This window comes from Phascolarctos cinereus, unplaced genomic scaffold (assembly GCF_003287225.1).
Source record: "Phascolarctos cinereus isolate Bilbo 61053 unplaced genomic scaffold, phaCin_HiC Scaffold_9;HRSCAF=440, whole genome shotgun sequence".
NCBI lineage: Eukaryota > Metazoa > Chordata > Mammalia > Diprotodontia > Phascolarctidae > Phascolarctos > Phascolarctos cinereus.
Genome location: NW_027556402.1, coordinates 224,549,021 through 224,566,588, shown reverse-complemented (window position 1 = coordinate 224,566,588; position 17,568 = coordinate 224,549,021). Strand labels below are relative to the sequence as shown.

The following is a 17,568-nucleotide window of genomic DNA, read 5'->3' as shown; positions in this document are numbered from 1 at the left end:
CTTAGGCAGTGAGGAAACCCATCTATTGCATCCCCAAACACATGGGCATCTAAGCCCCTCATTAAATACCTTGGGGGAAAAAGAATGTATATAGCAGGAAAGAGAATCCTAAACTAGGAAGCTGAAGGCTGGCTATAGGCTCAGTCTCTTCACTTACTCCTGAGCCAGCCATCTGATCAGTAAAATGAAGGTAATAACTACCTGTCTACCTCCGAGGGCTATTGTAAGGGTTAGATGAGAACATGTATGAAAAGTGCTGGGTAAACCATACAACACTCTACACAAAAGTAAGTTATTACTATTACCTCCCATGGCAGCCTGCTGGACATATTGTACCATTCTATTAATTAGAGATAACTTCCTTATTGTGATCCAAAGTTTGTCGTTTTGCTCCATTGCATGTAGTTGTGCCTTCTGCAATACCACGGAAGTGCGCTAGTTCATTACAGCTTGTCATCTATTTGAAGACGGTGCTTGATTCTATTTAGTTTTTTTCCCTTCTATTTTCTCAGCTTTTCAATTTTCTATGGAAAGATTTTGGGGAGGGAGGGAGGAAAAAAGTGCACAGCAGAGAACAAAAGAAAAGTTAGAAGGAACCACAGAAAAGTGGGATAGCGTTGAAAATGATGTGTAGTATTTATTACATAGTTTTTTTTTTTAAGTAAGCAGTGTGAAATGGAAATTTATGGTTTTATGTTGAATCTTCTTATGTTGTGCTGTGAACATGAAAACATTCTCTTTTTTGTATCGTTGTATTTAAGTTCAAAATGAATTAAAAAAAATAAAATGAAGGGATTGCACCAGGAGAAAAAAAAGAGTTCGTTGTCAGACTGCTCACCATCCTTTGGATGCCAGTCTGTTAGTGTCCCTCCTAAAACGTGATGCCTAAACCCCAGAAAAGAGCTGAAAAAAATGCATCTCCTCCCCTTGGTGTCAGAGTACTTGACTTCAGATCCCAACTCCAATGCTCACTACCTCTGTGATTTTGGACCAATCATTTAACCTCCCTAGAGCTTAGTTTCCACGTTTATAATATTAGAGTCTTGGACTGGATAGTTTTTTTCCAGTTCTAAATCTGAGTCTCTATGTTCCTTCTTTGCAAAAGACTATAGGTGTGAAATATTGTCATCAGTCTATTAATAAACATTCATTAAATACCTACTATGTGCCAGGCATTGTGCTAAGTGCTGAGGATACAGAGAAAGGCAGAAGACAGTTCTTGCTCTCAAGGACCCTAAAGTCTAGTGAGAGAGACAACATGCAAACCACAATGTACAAACAAGCTATATGTAGGATAAATTGGAGATTATCAACAGAAGAACAGGAGCGAGAGAGATGGGTGGGGAGAGAATCCTAGGCATGGAGGACAGCCAGTGAAAATGCCTGTAGTCAGGAGATGGAGTTTCTGTGTGAGAAACAGCAAAGAGGTCATTGTCGCTGGGTCACAAGGTACAAGGGAGGGGCGGTTTAAGGTGTAAGAGCACTGGAAAGCTGGGGGAGACGTCATATTATGAAGGGCTTTAGACATCAAACAGAGACATCAGATATAGTCGATGTGTTGCTTTTGCCGGACTGTTTTTTTCTCTCTATATTTTTTATTTTTTGTTAAAAGGGGGTGACTTGCTGGTTTAGTGAGTGGGACAATTGATTCAGTAGTGAAGATGATATAAAAACAAATGATACCTACATATATAATGTGTTCTAAAAGTCTCAGTACATGTATTAAAGCTTGAATATGTGTGTATATTTATTTATATACCTACACAAATATGTCTGTATATATAGGGCAATACATTTTATATATGAATGTGTATGTACATACACACACACACACACACACACACATATATATATATGAATGTATGTGTGTGTGTACATATATATATGAATGTGTTTGTATGTGTGTGTGTGTGTATATATATATATATGTGAATTTGTGTATGTACACACACACACACACACACACACACACACACACACACACTGCATCTCTATCTCTTTCCCTCTGTTTGACCAGCACTTACTATAGTGGAATTGGCCACTTTACATGAAAGAAGATTCATATATGACTCCAATATTCCTGGTCTTTCAGAGATGGTTTTTTATTATTAGTAGAGAAACCACAGACAAGAATGGGGTTGTGGTTGGGGGGCAGCTAGGTGGTGCAGTGGATAGAACACCGGCCCTGGGTTCAGGAGGACCCGAGTTTGAATCCGGCCTCAGACACATGACACTTACTAGCTAGCTGTGTGACCCTGGGCAAGTCACTTAACACCCTTGCCTAGCCAAAAAAAAAGAAGAAAAGAAAAAAGAATGGGGTCATGGGAAAGGGGACTCACTGTATTTGAGGGAGTGGGTGTGGTTGGATAATGGGATTGTAGGATCATAGCTCTAGAACTGGAAGAGGCTCAGAGGCCATTGAATCCAGCTCCTTCAGTTTACAGATCAAGAGAGTGAGGCTCAGCTAGGTTAAGTGACTTATTCAGAATCATATAGGTTGTAAGTGTTAGAAGCAGAATTCGAATCCAGATCTTCCTGACTCCATGTCAAGTACCATATTCACTTCCTCATGCAGTATCTCAAAGTAAGGAACTAATGAGTTGGAGTTTGACCAGATTAATTGTGAGGTGACAATGACTTGCCCAAGGTCATATAAGTAGGGAGCATCAGGGGTGGGGTTTGAACCCAGGTCTTCTGACTCCGGATCTAGCCAAAATATTTTAAGAGAGACATGTGGGGATTTCCTTTGTGGACGTCTCAAGGGCAGCTGACAAAATAGGACCAGAGTTCGGGGGGAGGGGTAGGAGAACTGGGGACATGCATTTGGGAACCATCAGCATTGAAGTGATAGATGATGCCAAAATAGTCTCCTTTTTTATTTTAGTTTTCAAAAATGATTTAATTAAGTTGGTTTCCAAGACATTTCAAATAATGAATCCACTAATGGCTTTCAAACTTTGTTGGTCTCATGGACATGTCAATGATTTTAATGAGGTAGCATTACTATTTATGGAGTATCTCCAAAGAAGTGAAACTGCCTTTGCTATCCCTAGAACAGGTCTTTCCTGACTTTATTGTGTTATTCCTACTTCCCTGAATGCTCTCCTCCCTCATCTGCACCTGTTAGAGTTCTCCCTACCCTTCAAGGATAAGCCATCTTTGCTAAGTTTTCTTTGATCTTCCCAGGTGAAAATAACAACAAGTCTTCTACTGGATTATACATTCTGAAGGGTATTGACTGTATCTTGCTTATCTTTATATCTGCCTAGCACAATACCTGGCACATAGTGCGGTATTAATAAATATAAGTGAAAAAACAAAACAAACTTTCCAGAAGACATAATGGAGTTTCTGTATTGAAGAATGGCAAGGAGCCCACATCACACTTACTGTTCATGCAACCGTACACACAAACATTGTCCAGATAAAAATTCGTCACTCTTGGGTATGCTCTTTTGAGTTTTTGGCTTTATAGTTTTCTGTTTTTCTTATTCTCTTTTGAAATATTTGAACTAGATATCATAAGGAAGGGAAAGTGTTAGCCAGATGTTATGGGAAAATGAGAATCTTTCCCCAACTCACCTAGCCAAAAGAGTGTGCCAAGGAAGATATTAAATGAAGGGTGGAGAGGGAAGAAGTTTGGCTGTTGGGAGACTTTCAGGCACATGGGTCAAAGTAGAAGAATTGGAATATTGCTATTCCTTCAGCTTTCCCTTGAAGGATTTGGTTTCTAGATCTGGGGAGCTGAATTTATTTGGGTAATTGTGAAAGAATTTTGCAGGTTGTTTCTATCACTTGCATTGTGTATGTGTGTTTATATGTAAGAAATGGGTATGGTTAATATGAAGAGGAGAAAGTAAAAATCAAGGAATTTTCCATGCTAACTTTTACTGGCTCCCTGGAAGTCTATTGTTGTAGTAAGGTGACAGAGACAAGGTCAAGATCATAAACAAAAATCCATATTCAAAGTTTATTCTGCTTTGAAAATTTTTGTAGGTTCGAATGGGAGGAATTATTGGGCATCTGATCTCTCTTAGAGAGACTCTTGAAAATTGGATCTATGAGGAATTAGTATCAGTGGAACAACTCTATGCTGAGTTAGATGGGAAACTGATGCTCTAGAAGAAAGAGACCACAAGAAAATGCCATATTTCCATGCAGAACCTAGGGTTAGGAGGGTCAACAATGCACACCGTTCAGAGGGCACATCAGCTTCTCAGGCCACCACTCACTTGGCTCCCTGGACCTTTCTCAAGGAATGCCTGTTACAGGAAGATGTTACATTCTGATAAGTTCATCTAGTACTTCTGCAGATTGCCCAGTGCAAGAGTTTGTGAAATATTAGATTTGGCTGCTATGGAAATGATTCCCTGCTGCTCCCTGAAAACGGAGCACTGGGGTTTCAGGTTTTGCCTTTATCTGATGGGACTTCTTTCTCTGCATTTCTAATACTCATTTGATTATTTGTTCCTCTGCCTCTCCTTGCCCCACCCCACCCACCACATTAGTTCTCCTCGAGCTTGGCAAGTCCCTGTGGGACACATGTGAGCATTTTTCTACATCAGCCTGCCTCATTATGGTGAATCATATTAAGGAAGGGATCCTGGTTCAGTTGAAAATACTGGTTGTGAAGTCAGGATGCAGGTTCAAATCCTGCCTCAGATGGGTACTGTCCCTTGGTGCCATAGCTAAGTCCTAGTGTCATTGGCCTCAGTTTCCTCCTCCATAAAATAAGAGGGTTGACCTTAGATGGCTTCTTTTTTAAAAATAATATTTCATTTTTTCCTCAATTACATTTTACATTTAAATTTACTTTAAATTAAATTAATTAATTTTTAATTAAATTTGCATTAGCAAATTGTAATTTACAATTACATTTTAATGTTTAAAAATTTTTTTGAGTTCCAGATTTTATTCTTCCCTCTTTCCCTTCCTTCCTCCCCAAGACAGCAAGCAATCTGATACAGGTTATACATGTGCAATCACGTAAAACATATTTCCACATTAGTCATTTTGTGGAAGAAAATTTGAACCAAAAAAAAATACAAGAAGGAAAGAAAGTAACAAATAGTATGCTTTGGTCTGTATTCAGATACTATCAGTTCTTTCTCTGGAAGCAGATAGTGTTTTTCATCATGAATCCTTTGGAACTGTTTTAGATCATTGTATTGCTGAGAATAGCTAAGTCATTCACTGTTGTTCCTCATACAATATTGTTGTTTATATGTGCAATGTTCTGGTTCTGCTTACTTCATTTTGTATCAGTTCATGTAGGGCTTTCCAGGTTTTTCTGAAATCATCCTGCTCGTTATTTCTTATAGCACAATATTATTCCATTCCGTCAGTACTTAGATGGCTTCTAAGGGCCTTCCAACACTAAATTTATGACTATTTACTCTTTTGGTACAAGTCAAGATTGCAGCAAAACTCCTTTCTCTTTTAGATGTATGTTTCCGAATGAATCAATGTATTATTTTTTTGAATTGATTTCTGTAGCCTGACTTGCAAAATCAAAGAGCATCCCAGAAAGTAATTTCGCATACTAATCACAGATATATGTAAAAGTAGAATTCTGTGACTATTAGAGGGCAGTTAGGTGGTGCCACAGTGCACAGAGCGTCCAGACTGAAGTCAAGAAGACTTGTGTCTTCCTGAGTTCAAATCTGGTTTCAGACACTCCCTATGTGACCCTGGATAAGTCACTTAACCCTTTCCTCCTCAGTTCCTCATCTATAAAAATGAACTGGAGAAGGAAGGAAATGGCAAACCACTCCAGTATCTTTGCCAAGAAAATCCCAAATAGGGTAACGAAGAGTCAGACGTGACTGAAATGACTGAACAATAACCATGACTATTAGAAAGACCCTTCATTTTACAATATGGAAGCCCCCCCTTCCAAACTGAGGTATGAAGACCTTAAATGACTCTGTTCAAAATCTTGCAGATAGTGTAAGTCATTGTTAATTAAAATTGGAGTGACCTTAGTAGGAATCAAATCCACTCCCTTTCTTTTACAGATGAGGAAAATGAATTCCAGAAAGAAGCAACCAACCTACTCAAAGTCACAGACGAGAGAAGATTCTAGATATCACGGGGCAGGTAGGTGGCATGGTGGATAGAGCACCGGCCCTGGAGTCAGGAAGACCTGAGCTCAAATCTGACCTCAGACCAAACACTTGACACTTACTAGCTGTGTGACCCTGGGCAAGTCTCTTAACCCCAATTGCCTAAAAATTAAAAAAAATAGATTCTAGATATCAGGTCTCCTGTCTTTTAGTTTCTTGGGTGTAATGAGACTCAAACAAGATACTGGATGTAAAGCATTTTGCGAACTTTAAAGAGCTATATAAATACCAGTTATTATTACTATTATTATTTTTTTCAGTATTATTATTAAGGTGGTCACTAGACCTTCAGTCTGGGGATAACTTCCTTGCCTGAGCCTTCCACTACACTCTTGCTGAATTCAAGCAATGTTTATGGAGCCATATGGGGTGGTATGCTGGTATATATTTAACAACCAATCTCTCCATGAAAAAAAAAATGGACACACACACTTTCAAGTTTAATTTGCATTATTAACACTTTCTTAAGTCTAAATTAGCAAAACAGGCAATCATGCCCTGATTTGTAACTTGCTGATCTTGAAGGTGTAAATGCTTACAGTGAAAATTTAATAATCTCTCCACAAGGGTGAATATGCCTGTTTAGCTCTTTCCGTGATAGTACTTTGCCTTCCTTGGTAATATTTGGATTATAAAATTGAAATAGTAAGAAAAAAATCAAGAATTTAAATTAGAATCTGTATATGTAATAACAAATAACATTATAATCAGATGGATCTGTGATCTTATCCATCTGGCTTCTCCCTCTCTTCCAGTAATGTAGATTGCAACTCATCCAGGTCTCTCTTGTTGAACCCATATTTAATACTTGTTGGTGGATGTCTACACTTAATGCTGTTTCAGTTGTGTCCAACTCTTCACAACCCCATTTGGGTTTTTTTTGGGAAGGACACGGGAGTGGTTTGCTATTTCTTTCTCCAGCTCATTTTACAGAGGAGGAAACTGAGGCAAACAAAGTTAAGTGCCTTGCCCAGGGTCACACAGGTAGATAACAAGTGTCTTAGGCTTCATTGGAACTCAGATCTTCCTAACTCCAGCCTGGACGGTCTATACGCTGGGCCATCTAGCTGCCCCAAACACTTAAGGGGAGGAGGACAAAGAAAAATTATTTTCTTGGGAAAGCCCAAGAAGAAACTGTCAATCAAGAGTGCTAAAAGGCATCAGGATCCTGGAAGACAAAGGAGGAGGAGTCAGGGTACAGCTGTTGGAAAACATCAGGGAAGGGAATATCCAGGGGGAGTGGGTGGTCATTGGTATCCAATGCTGCAGAAAAAGTCAAGGAAGGTGAGGACTGAGAAGAGGTCAGTGAATTTTGCAGTTAAGTGCATTGGTGACCTTATGGAACAGGATCAGTAGAGTGATAGGGAGGGAAAGTAGCTTGTAGGAGGTTCATGAGTGAATTGACAATGAAGTGCTGGGAGATTACATACGACAGAAGTTTAGCAGAAAGGGGAGAATGAGGACGAGGTGAGGTGGGGTGAGTAGTGGTGGTGGTGAGAGGGTCAAGGGGCAGTTTTAGGATGAGAGACCCAAATCTGATAAACGCTGAATAACTAAGAGGCTGATATATAATACACAATTAAAGCAAGACTGAATATTTTTAAATGACTATCACACATTCACTTAAAGTATGCTATACCAGTCACAAACATTCAAAATTCAGAATTCAAATCAGTGAATTGTGGAAGACATTGTTCATGTAGACCTTTTGAGCTGTTAGAGCTAAGGGTATCATCTAGGGATCGTCTTAGGTATCATGTTGGTCAGGAGTTCTTAACTTGAGGTCCACTGACTGCCAAGGGGTGCTGGATGGATTATAAGGGTTGGTGAACTTGTATGGGGAAAATTACATCTTTATTTCAATAAAAATTATTTCCTTTGTCAACTTTTTTATGCATTTAACATCATTACTCAGAGAAGGGGTCCATAGACTTCACCAGACAGCCAAAGGAGTCTGGGATACAAATATGGTTAAGAGCTTTTGATTATCAATCCCTTTACTTTACAGATGAGGAAACTGAGTCCCAGTAAAGTGATAGGGCTTGCTTAAAGTCATATAGTGAGTCAGTTTTGAGTTGGGACTACAACCCAGGTCAGTATAACCACTATACCATATGTCACCATTAAGTTTCCAGAACTTATTTCCTGAACATTATAATTGTAATATTGTATATATGCATGTATGTATGTAAGGGTATGTATACATCCATATCTATATTTCCAGTTCTTTAGATCTTGTCCTATTATGCATATAGTAAAAATTAACTTATTAATTGAAGGCATAAGAGCTAATATGAATGAGTGAAAAGTCCATGTTAGACTTTTTTAAATGTAATTTTATGACTTCTAGGTATAGAACTGAAAGTAATTGCTAAAATAAAAAAGTCTCCTAGTAGTAGAATGTCCTTGGAATTGGTTTGTTCTCTTGAGTAGGTCAAACATCTCTCTCCATCTTTAGCTTGTCTGCAGTATGGCTTTGCTTGGCAAACTGTCCCTTTACAGAAAGCTTAAAGTTAAACTTTGCTCCAACCCTCAGTGGAATTCCTTTTCAAAATTTATAGAGCTTAGAGCAGTAAGGTTTTTCTCTAGTTAGTTTAAATAGAGTGAAGCAGTTTGGTATAATGGATTATACTCTTGCCTCAGAGTCAGGAATACTTACTTTCAGATTCTGCCTCTGATACATACAAACTGTGCGATCCTGAGCAAATTACTTAATTTTCTGTTCCTTAAGAAGACTTTTAAAGACTATCTGCATGGATGAAGGGAGTCTCCACACAGGAATTTCTCTACCTCAATGAAATGGCAGGTCAGAACCAAAATAAAGCACTTTCTATTACTGATAAGTTTTAGAAAGGAAAATGAAATTCACAAACTAGAAATCTCATTTCTCTAGAAAATTCAGTATTGGAAACCTTATACTACTAATTAAGTATATTTTTCTTATCCGTCTCACCTACTGTTCAAAAGAAATGACTATGATAATAGATTCCCTGAGGCTGCATCTATATTCAATCCTTTGGGGTTCCCCAGAACAAGGGTAAGATCTGCTCTGGATATTTAGCAGGGCACCTTTCTAATCTCAAGACAGGTTTTCCTTGCCACCTTGCAGTCTCAGACTGCGTCCCTTTGTGGTCAGCCTGTGTCAGATCAGAAAATTCAAACTTATTTGACTATTAAAACAAAAGTAATTGGAGATCTGTGACAAACCAGTCATACAAAGCAGTGTTGGCTCCTTCATATTCTTTCCCGTCACTATCTGGACTGAATTATTGAGAGTCACAAAAGAATTCCACAATTCCTTGCCCTCCCCCACGGCGCATTGTCCTGAATTTCCTTCCCTTAAGGGAAAATAAAGCTCAATCCATAGGGTCTAAGTGGTACTTCAGGTGTGAAATCACACAAAGTTTTTGGTAAACCTGGAAAATAATAATAATGATAAAAAGTTACCTCCTTTTCTGAATCTCCTCCACGTATCCCTTTGCAAATGGGTGGAGACCAATTACATTGCACAGTGTCTCCAATCTTCTTTTGCAATGTGATCCTGCCTTTGGTGACACTCTTTCTAAGAAGCTGGTGTTTGCTGCTTCTGCCAGTGGCCCTGCTGCCCTGCCCCCAGCGGGTATATGACACAATGCCACTTGCAAATGAAGGGGGATGGTCCAATCAGAAGGTGCAGAGAAACTCTGCAGGGAACCTGAGGGTGAATGAATAAATAGAAAGAACCTACAGGCTTCCAAGCCTTGAAGTGGTGAAGCTGAGCAGGGGAAAAAATGTGATTGCCAGAGAAACCCATAATCCACCCTCTCCTGCCTGGGGCCACTGAGTCCCTTCTCTGTCCTGGGATAGCAGCAGCTTACAGTCAGCTGCATTTTTTCCCCCTCCATCTGTTCCTAGCATGAGTTTTCTCCTGGCTAAAATGCTAGGGCTTGGAGCCATACCTATTTAGCAAATCAAAAGACAAACAACCTCTACATTACCCCGTGACCTGAAACTCCTTTGGTCTCCCTGGATGCCCAGTTTCTAGTTCCCAGAACAATGACCTTGAGAGGGTCAGAGAGAGGGGCAAAGACACAGCCCTGAACATACTGTTTCTACTGATTCTCTTATCTGCCAGCTCTCCTGGACACTGATTATTAAAGAGCCAAGCCCTGTGCCTGCCTGTCTTCTTCCTTCCAAACTCTAGGCAAAGTGTTGGGAGCTCTTAGGGCTGGCACATGGCTTCCTTATCACCTAGGGCTGCCTGACGAGTTGATCAGTCACAAACCTCCTTAGAAGAGAGGGAGGAGGAGAGAAGAGAAAAGGATGAAGACCAGAAGGGTGAAGAGGAGGGAGAAAGACCAGAAGGAGATGAGAGGAAAGGGAAGAGGGAAAAGAAAGAGGCAGGAGGAGGGAGGAGGAAAGGGAAAAAGGAAAAGGAAAGGTAAGGGGAAGGAAGATAAGGAGGAGGAAGAAGAAGAGGGTAGAGAAAGAGGAATAGGAGAATAAAAGAGGGGTAGGGAGAAGGTGGGCAGAAGACTAGGTGAAGAGAGGAAGAAAGTGTAAGGAAGAGGGCGAAAGTAACCAGGAAGAGGAGGGGGGAGTAAGGAGAAGGGGAAGGAAGAAGATCAGGAGGATGGTGGAGGAGGAAGAGCAGGATGGAGGAGGAAAGGCAGATAAGAGAATCAGGAAGAATGAGGAGTAGAATAATAATAACAATAGCTAGCATTTACTTGGCACTTTAAGGTTTGCAAAGCTCTTTACAAATATTACCTCGTCTTACCCTCACAACAACCCTGGGAGGTTGGTGCTTTTATTATCTCCATTTTACAGATGAAGAAACTGAGGCAAACAGGGTCATAGAGCTAGTAAGTGTCTGAGCCTAGATTTGAACTTAGAACTTCTTGACTTCAAGTCCAAGGGAGGAGCGTTAGGAGAGTTGAGTAAGAGTTGGAGGAGGAAGGTTAAGGAGGTGGAGGAAGATGACCAGGAGAGTGGAGCGTGTGCGTTCTTCTTGATCCTCATGACTTCTCATTTTCATGCATGGTAGGGAAGAGGAGGAGGAGGAGGAAGAGGGAGGAAGACCAGGAGGAGGAGGAGGAGGAATAATAATAATGATGGAGTCTAATTCTAGGAGAAGCAGGAGAAGGAGGTATTGGACCCGGAGGAAGAGGGGTGGAAGGCAAAAGAAAGAAACCTAATTAGGCCATTGGCAGCCTGGGGCTGGAGGGCTTGCCATATAGGAGAGGGGGCGAAGAACAGACTGTTGGGAGGGGACTGTCCTCTATAGCATTCACACCCTCCCCTCCTCCGCCAGTCTTCTGTCTGGGAAAACACCCATAGTCACCACAGCCCGTAGCCTGTTGTTTCTCGTCTAGTTGGTTTTCCCAGCTGCCTACGAGGGGAGAGTACACTGAGAGAGGCAATGGGCAGGGCAGATTGGCCAAGCCCGTGCCATGTCCTGCAGGTGGTTACTGGCTTGTCGAGGCAGCCCTGCACCTTAACACTGGTATATTGTCCAAACCTCAGAAAGATGCAGCCACTATAGGACGACCTCTTTTTTGGAACACAGAATGGGATTGTACATTGCGGTGCCTCTGACAGGTGGTCTCGCCTCCCTCCTTCCTTTCTTCTTCCCTTCCCTCTCTCCCTTCTCCTTCCCTCCTTCTTCTCTTTCTTCCCTCCCTCCCTTTCTTTCTGCAATCATCACTCCCTTTGCTCCTCTCTTCCTCTTCCCTCCCTTCTTTCTTCCCTCCTTTCTTCCCTCCTCCTTTCCCTTCCCTTCTTTTTTTCTCTCCATTCCCTCCTTCCCTTCTCTCCTCTTCCCTCCCTATCTTTTCTTTCATCCCTCCCTTCACCCTTCCTTCCCTCCCTCCTTTTTCTTTCTCCTCTCCCTACCTTTCTTCCTCCTTTTACTCCTCTCTTTGCTCCTCCCTTTCTCCCTTTTCCTTTCCTCTTTACCTCTTCCTTTCCCTTCTTTTTTCTCTTCATTCCTCCCTCCATTTCCTCCTCCCTCCCCTCCCCTTTCCTCCCTCTACTTGAATTTCCTTCCCTTCTCCCTTCTTTCCCTCTCCCTCCCTTCCTTGCTTCCTTCCTTCCTTCATTCCTTCCTTCCTTCCTTCCTTCCTTCCTTCCCTCACTCCTTCCTTTCCTTTCTTCCACCCTTCCTTCCTTCTTTTCTACCCTTCTTTCCTCTTCCTATTTGACCCTAATTTCTTCCTCTCCCATCTCTTCCTGTGCCCTTGCTCTTCCAAAATCTGCTTTCTACCCTTACCACAATAAATAGTAACAATAGCTAGCATTTGTATAGTGCTTTATAATATGTTATCTTCTTTGATCCTCACAGAAACCTTAGGAGGGAGTTACTATTAAAATCCCCATATTACAGATGAGGAAGCTGAGGCTGAGAGAGGTTGAGAGACTTGCCCAGGGTCACACAGCACATAAGTATCTGAGGCAGAATTTGAACTTGCATCTTCCACTTTCAAGTCCAATGCCATCTGTTGTTTTACCTAACTGCCTTGTCTCCCTGCTTTCCCAAGCCATGACCCCTGCTCTTGTCTGACTTTCTTCCCTTCAAAATCTTAGGCTGATAATTAACCAGCTCAATTTCATACCATCCTTTATCAGTGAGTACTTTGCTCTCTTGTCCTATTGCTTGACTAGGAAATGCTAGTTTTGATTTTGATCTGTCTCCTTATCCCTGTAATTGTGGATTTCTAGTCTCATCACTTTCCATACTCCAACCCTGGGTTGCTTCCACCATCTGCCTTCTTAGGTTCTCTTGTTGCTATATTTAAATGGAGGAGTCACACAACTGTGCTGACTGGGTCTACTACAAATTTGTTTTGTCTGATCTCCATTAGGCCTTCATTTCTGCAGGCCAATACTTTTACTCTTACCTGAATGACTCTCTGTCCTACTCTTGTGAGAATCTACTACCAAGTTTATCTTCTTTGCCCAAGCTACCTATTTTCCCCTTTCCACTCCTTTTAAACAGACGACCTTATCAAATACTTTTCTGGAGAAAACTGAGGCCATCTGTTAGGCATGCTCTCTTCTCCCCAATTTATACCCTAAATCTTCTGTCTGCCCAACATTTCTACTTGCTCTCCCCTGCTTTGCTCCAGTCTCAGAGGAAGAGTTAGCCTTTCTCCTTACAAACACCAAGGAGTTAGCCTTTCTCCTTACAAACACCAACTTCTCTACCTGTGCCCTTGGCCCCATCAATCAATCCATTAGCACTCGATAAGTTAGCATTTATTAGAAGTATGAAGACAAAAATGAAACAGATTCTGCTCTCAAGGAATATTCTTCCTGTCTCCACTGGAATCTCATTCTTGAATTATAATCTCTTCCTAATTTTCAGTCTTTCCTTATCCTCTGGCTCCTTCCACCCATAAATATGCCTAGATCTCCAGTCTTAAATTAGCCTCCCTTTGATCTTACCAGCATCTTACACTGTATGCCATAATAGCCTCAAAATGAATATATGAATTGAATATTAAAAATTATGTGCTTAAAATATTAGGAGAGAAGCACTTTCAGGGGGAAATGAACTCTTTTTTTTTTTCTGGTGAGGCAATTGGGGTTAAGTGACTTGCCCAGAGTCACACAGCTAGTGAATGTTATGTGTCTGACGCTGGATTTGAACTCAGGTCCTCCTGACTCCAGTGTCAGTGCTCTATCCACTGCACCACTTAGCTGCCTCCATGAAGTAAATTCTTAACCAAATAAGAGAGAGAGATGATCATAAAAGATATAATTCATAATAATATAACAGGTTTCCATGAACAAAATGAACATGAATAGCATGAGAAAAGAAGTTGCCAACTGGGAATAAAATCTTTGCATTAAATATTTCTGATAAGGAGCATTTAATATTCAATGTGTATGTATATATGTATACGTATATGTGCATACACATATGTATATCGCACTGGGAAAACATTGCATTAAATATCTCTAAAAGACTGAGAGCTTAAATATATATGTCTATACACATATATACACTTATACATATACATGTATGTGTAACAAGCACGTATATGAGACTTACACAAATAAGTTTGACTAAATTTGATGTGTAGCCTAGTAGTCATGTCTGACTCTTTGTGACCCTATTTGGGGTTTTCCTGGCAAAGATACTGGAGTGGTTTGCCATTTCCTTCTCTAGCTCATCTTACAGATGAAGAAACTGAGGCAAACAGGGTTCAGTGACTTGACAAGAGTTACACAGCTAGTAAGTGCCTGAGGCTGGATTTGAACTTGGGTCCTTCTGACTCCGGGGCCAGCATTCTATCTATGTGCTACCTAGCCACTCGATATGACCAAAAGCCATTCCTTAATAGATAAATGGTCAAAGGATATGAGTAAAACAATTTTCAAAAGAATTGCAATCATATGAAACATTGTTTCAAATAATTTTAAATTACAGAAATGTAGAGGCCAACCAGTTAGCAAAAAAGACTAAAAGGGGAATAGCCAATTTTGGAGGAGTTGTGAAAAGCCAGGCTCATTAATGCACGTCTGTAGCATTCTGGAAAACAATTGGACTTATACTAAGAAAATGACTCAAATGTCCATACTTTGATCATGCTTTGATCTTACTTTGAGTCTACACCCCAAAGAGGTCAAAGAAAAAAAGAAAGGTAGCCCATGCATACCAAAATGTTGTAGTAGCCAGTCAAAAAGTATTTATTAAGTACCTTCTATGTGCCAGGAACTCTGCAAAGAAAGGTAGAAAAACAATCCTTGCCCTCATACAATCTAATGGGAGGGGCAACATGCAAGCAAATATGTACAGAGAAGCCATATATAGTTTAAGTAGGAAAGAATCCACAGAAGGAAGGGACCAGAATTAAGAAGAATTAGAAAAAGTCTTCCTGTAGGAAGTAGGCTTTTAACTGGGACTTGAAGGAGTCTAAGGAAGCCAGAAGGCATAGGTGAGGAAAAAGTATGAGGGTCAGCCAGAGAAAATTCCCAGAGCCAAGAGATGGAATGTCTTGTTCAGTGAATGGACAGTGTCCATGGAATAAAGAAGCTATAGCAGGGAGGCGTAAGAAGATTGGAAAGTGTGTGTGTGTGTGTGTGTGTGTGTGTGTGTGTGTGTGTGTGTGTGTGTTTGTGAAGGAGTAGTGGTAGTAGAAGTAGTAGTAGTAGTAGTAGTAGTAGTAGTAGTAGTAATAGTAGTGGTAGTACTAGTACTAGTAGTAGAAGAAGAAGGTGAAGTAGTGGTATTAGTAGAAGAAGAAACAGTAGTAGTAGTAGTAGTAGAAGGGAAACTATTAGTAGTAGAAGAAGGAAAAGTAGTGATAGTAGAAGGAGAAGAAATAGTAGAAGGAGAAGAAGAAGTAGTAATATAAGGACAAGGAGAAGAAGATGAGACAAAGGTCAGAGAGAGAGAGAAAGAAAAGGGAGTCAAACTTGGTCTGACCTGTGCTATAGGAAAATCCCTTTGGAGGCTGAATGGTGGATGAATTGGAGTGGAGAGAGACTTGAGGCAGGCAGACCTACCAGCAGCTATTGCAAGGCTAGGTGTGAGGGGTGGAGGGCCTGCACCGGAGGGATGGCACTGTTTGAGGAGAGAAGGACTTTTATGATGGCAAAGAATCAAAAACAAAGTCGATGTTCATTGTTTGGGGAATGTTGCATGAATGTGTTGGAATGTTGTGCTGTAAGAAACAACGAACGTGATGAATACAGGGAAGATGAGAAGACGTGAAGGCAAAGTCAAGAACACAATGTATACAATTACTATAACAACGTAAATGAGGGGGGGAAAGCCTTGAAAAAATAAAAGAAACTGAATTCTATGAGATGATAATAATCAAGGTTGGCCCTAAAGATGAGGTATTAGAATGAAGCTCCTTCTCTCTCTTTTTTTTTTTCCAGAGGTGGAAGACTATGGGTAGGGAATAGAATACAAGCTATGTTTTGCAACCAGTGATATTCCCTGCATATGTATGTATGTTATCCTGTGTTTTTTTTGTTATTTACATGCTACGTTATGCCCAGTGAGCCAACATTAATTGGTTTTTTTTCTGATATTAGTTAGAAATAGGTCTCATTTGTGTAATACTTCAAGGTTTCCAAAATGCTTTACACTTGGGATCTGATTTAAACCATGCAACAATCTTGTGTGGTAGATGCTAGAGTGCTCCTTTTTTCATCTTACATGTGGTGAAACTGAGGCTCTGAGTGGTTAAATGAATTTCCCATTTGACATATACTTAATGTAAGAAATGGGATTTGAACTCGGAGTTTCCTGACTCCAGTTCCAGGACACCACCAACTTCACCATGCAATTTCCCAAGAACTAGCTTCACATCCTTGGCAAAAATCCAACTTGGTCATAATAAATAATTTTTTCTGGATATGCTTCTATAATATTTCTAATAAAATGTTATTTTAAAACTGTATCAGTATTTACTATTAAAAATTTCAAATCATTCTTTCTTTATTTTATTCCTTCCTGATTTATCATGATCATATTTTTCTCAAGAAAGGAGTTTGATAGAGTTTTCTCTTTATCTATAATTTAGAATAATTTATGCAGTAGCATAGGTATTAATTGCTCTTTATGTTTGGCGGAATTCATTTGTAAATACGTATATGCCAGAAGTTTTTGCTTTGGGTAGTCATTAATGACTTGTGTGACTTCTTTTTTCCAAAGCTAGTTTGAAATCTCTATTTCTTCTTTTGTTAATTTGTCTATTTTTATTGTATCTTATTTTTAAATCATTCATCCATTTCCTCAATTAACTGGTATATAAATAGGAACAATAGTTTCTGATGATTGCCTTTATTTGCTATTTTTATGAATGAATATGTCTTGTTCATTCTTTATTCTGGCAATTTAATTTTATTCAGTTTAAAAAAAATCAAATTAGCTAATGGTTTCCAAGATATTTTTAACCTCTGGCATATAAATTAGACTGGAGGAAAAATGGAAGAACAAAAATGCTGACTGCAGCAAATGGACAGCACACATGCTTCCTTGAAATAGGTCAAAATTGTGCTGTTCATGAGCACATTGTAGGATAAGACGGTCCCTAGCAACCCACTGCTACGACTATAGGGCTGCCTTAATTACAGATATCTCCTTATTATCTAGCATATATGTATAATATGTAGGTGTGAATGTGTGTATAGCTACACACATAGAATGCATATCTGTGCATGTAAGTACATGTATATACATATATGTATACATCATACACATGTGTACCATATATGCATAAACATGCATAATGAAATATGTATACACACAAATATATTTATATATTTGTCTATATAATGCACATGTATATAGGCATATATAAATATATGTATATAAATTCACAGACAAAAATAGGAAGTTGTTAGTAAGAATGACAGGTGAGGGAGAATTGTGTGGTTTCTAGTTGCAGCTTTTTTTCATATTATTCTTTTCATTTGTTCAGCCCTGCTCTGTGCTCAGGGCCTA

The 17,568-nt window shown here is 39.8% G+C and overlaps 1 protein-coding gene across 2 annotated transcripts in view; it reads right to left on the bottom strand.

The window, feature by feature from the left end:
• BBOX1 (gamma-butyrobetaine hydroxylase 1) overlaps positions 1-9,694 on the bottom strand; it is an 86,270-nt gene extending 76,576 nt beyond the window's left edge. For both annotated transcript variants that reach the window (XM_020977789.2, XM_078148264.1), the window contains exon 1: positions 9,573-9,694. The gene's annotated coding sequence lies outside the window, so the exon portion shown is untranslated. The remainder of the gene's footprint in view (positions 1-9,572) is intronic.
• Between the last annotated feature and the right edge of the window lie 7,874 nt (positions 9,695-17,568).